A 6447-nucleotide genomic window follows, 5' to 3' on the forward strand; every position below is an offset into this window, starting at 1 on the left:
TGTGATATATTTGTTGTTAAATCTCACGTTATTTATTGTGTATTGTTCTAATGTAAATTATGAAGTGCTTCTCAAATATTTGTTAATAAAATTCATTTTCAAGGGAAATAAAATGATAAAAGTGATTTCATTGTAATCTGATTAAAATTACCATATTGATTATACTGATTACATTGATCACAGTATAATCACTCAGTATAATCACTGTAGTCAGTATAATCACTGTAGTCAGTATAATCACTGTAGTCAGTATAATCACGCAGTATTATACAGTATAATCACTGTAGTCAGTATAATCACTGTAGTATCAGTATAATCACTCAGTATTAAACAGTATAATCACTGTATTCAGTATAATCACTGTAGTCAATGACTTGTCAGAATAATCATTGTATTCACTAAGATCACTTTAATCACTATAATCATAATAATTTTCCTGATAGTCATCATACTGATTACCTTGATAATACTGATCACTATAATGTAGGATAATCACAGTAATCAGTATGGTCATTCACTGTAATCAGTATCATCGATTTGATCAGTATGATCACTGTTTACAGCAATTATGTTGAAAAGCTTACAGTGATCATGGTGTTCAATACAGATCATAGTGATTACAGTGATTGATTAGGCTTGAGATTAGATTAGGTCACAATGATCATTATAATTAGAGATCATGGTGATTAGAGATTACAGTAATCATACTTAATATAGCGATCATGATGATTAGAGATTAGTGATTACAGTGATCATGGTGATTGGGCTTCCTTGATAATGGTGTTTACAGAATTCATTGATTAACACATGAGAAATTAATATCCATATCTTTACTGGAATACTATACATTAATAAATCTGAGCTTTATTTAACATATTGTGGAATATAAAATATGAATAAAACATCCATATAATATCAGTAGTGGTGAAAGATATATTGTAATAAATATAAGTTATACTGGACAGACAATTAGGTACTTATTGTAAAGGTTATATATACTGCAAATAATGTATCTGTGTATGATATATTATTAGAATAGTGTAAACAAGAATTTGAAATATTGATCAATATAGCAGAAATTGTGTATAGGATAAACTGTGGTTATAAACAAAATCCAGTTAATTAAGTTATTAAAAGATTGAAAGGAATGAGTGAGAACTATTTTAATCGAACAAAAATATTACTTTGAGTGAAAATATTACTACACAGATCTGGAGACATTAGATATTATCAAAAACAATTAAATCAAATATGGTCAGACTTAACAGTGCTCATTATTACTTGCATGTCTTGAAAATACAGTGAACTTCTTTTCTTTAATTTCCCTAGTGTACAAATATCTCTGCTTAACAATACCTTAACTTCTTTTTTTGCAAGAACAAACAACAATGGTGTTCAGAACATTGAGCTACTTTGAACTTAAAATAAACTGGACAAAATGGAAATGTATAAGAAATATAAAATGTAAATAAATATTGCCATTATTGAATTGAACTCATAGATTTATACAAAATATAAAATAATAACAAAAGCTACAGAAGAAATAAACAAAAACATAACAAAGATATGAAAATCTTGATGACCAATTCAAATGAAAAGTCTGTTTTAAGTAATAAGTAAATGAATTTTATGACATGTTCAGCTATTGTTGTTTATGGAAAAACCTAAAATGACTTAGTCGTGTCAACAAAACACGTTAGATTTCAAGGTTGTATTAAACCATCAGATATATTTCCTATTAATAGTTGATATATTTATTTCAAAAATCTAAAATCAGTCATTAACCTAATATACTATGTTCAAATCCTTCCTAGTAAACAAAATATTGGGCGAAAAAAAATGTAACAAATTCACCAAAAAAAAAATCGAACTAAAATAGGGAATGATAATGCCTCAATTTAAATTTCTTAAATATCTTTAAAAATTCAGAATACAAATACATGTACTAACAGCATTTAATGCTAAATTACAACAAACATCTTACACAAGTTTCATTAATAAAAACATTACCATTCTATTTTACTGGTGCTCGATTGAACAATTCTGAACATATTCTGACACCTGGTGCGGAAGCGGAACATGTCACATTTAAACTTTTACCATCTATTTCTTTCTCCTCCATTTTGAAATCTGTCTACACTTTGGGCACATGTGGAATGCATTTTGAACTATGTTGAAACTTGTATTTATGAACATCTGGTTGATTCCATGGATCCTGAATGTGCAGAACTTGCCAATCGAGCAACTCCCTGTATTGTATCCTTTGAACACTTGTGCTTTGGTACTTTGGCAAGAATTTAAAATATACTGGACAGTTCAAACTACATTTATTCTTTTTCTATTATAATACACTAATCTTCAATATTAGCTACATTCATAGATGCAAATGCATATATGCAGAGAGGGTCTCCTGCTTATCTCTACTATTATCTATATTTACTAAACCAAACTATTAAATATCTACTGTCTTCTACATCAAACAAATTCAACAAAATATCTTATTTTAGACAGGAATTCAAGTGATATATTGTTGTCCAAATATTTGCTATATCAGCTCAATTACAGCCATCTTATCACTATTTGAATAATCCAGTTCTCCTTGCATTATACGAAAACGTCTGAATACAATTAACAATAGTGTTTTTTTGTCAAATTGTTTGTGAACAGGAAGTCAACTTTTACTCCAAAAAGTGCTATTGATATTTGAAAACAAGTTTCTAAATATACATACAGTATGTTTTGTAAACACGATTACCAAGCATAACATTGTTTTAAACAACTAATTGCATGAATATATCAGAGCACAACTTGCTTCATATTTGGATGTATTGGTTGCATATTTTGAGTAAGGAAATATGATCTATAGTGTAAATACATGGGGCTATAAATACAATACTGGTGTTATATAAATACATTATAAATAATCTCATATATTCCATATATCTTATATTAAAACAATATAAACCTAAAGCTGGTGTAAGTCACATGACATTCAGGACTGCAGCAAAACATGAATAAGCTCATGATGTAAACTTGCGTGCCTGGCAAAATGACAAATATTACTTTGAAACATTGAATTACATATACTCTAGTTCAGTAGGTGTTTCCACAGCAACAGATTGCAACAGTAAGTCTGTTTGCACCAATCAATTGTTGACCTCCATCCAACATGGCCGACATCTTATTCACTTGTCATAAATTGTCCACACATCCTACTTCTGTGTTCTATATAGAACCACCGAGAGTTAAAACATCAAAACAAGTATTACAAACCCTCACTGGTTTTGATAAATTGAATTTTATTACTGGCATGTCTTTAGATGAACACTTTGCACATAATAATCTTCCACAATGACGGCTGAAAAATAATAGCATATTAATATCTATCTGGGATTCAGTCAAAAAGATCTTTTATTGTGTTTATGCATGCGTAGACGTGAAATTGAGTTACACATCTTACTTTTTCATAACTTATTGGGCAAATGAAATATTTCTAAAAGGATGAAGAGAATAAGAGGATTGCTATTAAATTTTTTTGCTTTGATTTACTGTCAGCTTATAGACTTAGGTATATAGGTGTCACGCATATATTCGAGCTAATGGAGGATATAAGTCTAGAAACAAACAAATAAAGAAAAATAACTCACCAATGATGTTTTCTAGTTTTAATACCAAATTTAACATTACATTCTAAACAGAATTCTCCTTCACTCCAGGGTGGTTCTGCTGATAACATATCTAAAATAAAACAATTTTTATCAAATCTTGAGACATTTCTCATTATTGACCTCAAATACATACAGTACAATAATTAATATGGTGGTAACCCAAACTCTGTGTCCAAAGAGAGACATGATTTTGTAACAATTCTTGTAATTTGTAGATGGAGTTAAGAAAACCCTTTTCTGTATACCAATATGTCTAAGAAAAATCAATCAATTTCTACCAAACAATTCTATCAAATGAAAGCACATTCATGACTTTCTGTTCAACTTACCTAATAATTTAAACAGTAATTGTTTTGTTGCTACTGGGGCGTTAAATATACTCAACCCATGTTTATTGACCACACCCATTTTACACCCTGCTCGAACTAGCGCTCTACATAAACTACCATTACCATTCATATACGCTAATAATAACACTGAAACATAATGTTAGATATAGGTGTTGGATTTTGAAATATTCAAAATATAGGAGGGAAATCTTCCTCAGTACTTTAAGATGTCAGGGACTATGAAGGTGCTTTACTCCAAAGCACAGTATATAACTAAATATCCGAAATCTGTTTGATACATAAAGTTTATTCAACCCTACCATGTTAATTCTAAAGACAGGCTAAACTAGCCTTCTACCACTGATAAAGCTGACATGATAAGACAAAGAAGATGTAAAAAATGATAGAATTTTAGCCTGTTATTCTGCTTACCTGTATTGCCATCGGCATCTGGAATATCGATTGGATATTCAGGCATGGTTTCTCGGAATAATTCAAATATGGCTGCTGAATTATCACGATTATGCTGACCCAAAATATGCAGTGGAGTTTGACCCCTTAAATATAAAATGATGTGTATTCATCTGATATAATATAAAGATACTTTTACAACTGAATACAATTACACTACACATTTGAGATGACGATTAGTTCAGGTTATTCATCTATATTCACGTTGGTTTGTCTTGATAGATGCCTTCCACAGCAGCATTTCTAGAAGACATCATGTGAGGGGGCCCAGCCGGGGCCACAGGTATATTATTTCACTATGTAAATTGATAAAAAAATTTGAAAGTGGGTGGGACAAACCCCCTGGCTCCCCTATAGAAACGTCAATTGCCTTCCATACACAGAACACAACTAATAACAAATGACAAGAACTCATCTTATATCATCATAAAAACATTTTATCCTCATTGAAATGAAACACTTCAAAACCAAATTAAATTAAAATTTTGGAAGTTAAGTTAAAGTAAACATCGAAGTAAAAGAAGTAAATATCGTTCAGTCACTAACGAGAATTAAATACTTACTTGGCATTAACAGCTTCTGCATTAATTCTAGATTCTGTTAATAAAACTTTTACAGTATTGAGATGACCATTATAAACAGCTGTATGTAGAGCTTGAATGATATATATTATTTAGAATATAAAAACAGGAGATGCTCACCCTTACAGAACACCTGAAGTCACTTTGCAAATTGGCAACTCAGCATCCTTTTTGAAGACAGGACACATTGTTCACTTGGTATATTTATTAAAACCAATAGGCTAATTACCAAATTGTATCCGAGATCATTCTTTATCCTTCAACCAAGTCCAAAACACTGGCAGGTCCACCTCATGCCGCCCTGTGTCTGAGTTTATTTGGTATATTCATTATGAATTGTTTGAATGTCCATCAGGTAAAGTACAAAGATAAAAGTGTATCACAAAGTATAAGATGAATGCCAATGTAACAGTTTAAACACTATTAAAATATAAACCTACCATTATTAAGATTTTCATCTACAGCATCATAATCTATATTATTTTCTAATAAAACTAAACATATAGAACTACTGTCATTATTAGCTGCTAGGTGGAGAGCTGTTTCACCAGCTTTAGTTGGTTCATTAACTGATGCCCCGGCTAATAACTAAAATATAATTATAGTCTCTACTATTAATACACTTTGATAGTACAATAATGACATGACAATCTACTGTATGATTAAGAAAGGAGATCCTAAGCCTCATTACATTTGTATCTGATCAAAAACACATCAGAAATACGGCATAATTTTAGCATTCAATAGGATTGACACATATGTACAGTCAGGCTTATAAACCATACATGGCTCAAAGCATAAAACAAGCAATCCACAGTATATTAGGGCATGATGATAAAAGGTAACAATCTCAATAAATAGTCCAATCATCCCAGTATGATTTAAAAACTTCAACACCAACGAAAAATACCTACCAAATTTCTAACAATAATCTCCGAACCAGCCATGACAGCTAGATGTAAGGGAGTAAACTGGTTAGAATCTTGTACTCTAGAGTTGACATTAGCATGTACACCAATTAAAAACAAAACACTTTCTATATCTGATTTCTGGATAGCCAGATGAAGAAAATTACGCCCTCTGTTGTCATTCTGAAAACAGATTATAAAGAATATATCATTCAAGGCACAAATCATTAAAATAAAGCTCTAGATATTATGTTTCATTTATTTTATGTGGGTAAATTCACTTATTCTATGTCTAGTAGAGTCATTCTTTTAATACTCTGCATTTGTGGGAAACACAATGAAAAATATGTGACACTAACCTGTTCAGCTGCTGTCGGCTCTCTATTTAAAATCGCTTGAGCAGCCTTGTTATTCTTGGTTGCCATAGCAGCAGAGAATGGTGTATTACCATTTTTATCTCTTTTAGTAAGATCTATTTGAGGATGAGCTA

Source organism: Lottia gigantea, assembly GCF_000327385.1.
Source record: "Lottia gigantea unplaced genomic scaffold LOTGIsca_2, whole genome shotgun sequence".
Taxonomy (NCBI): Eukaryota; Metazoa; Mollusca; class Gastropoda; family Lottiidae; genus Lottia; species Lottia gigantea.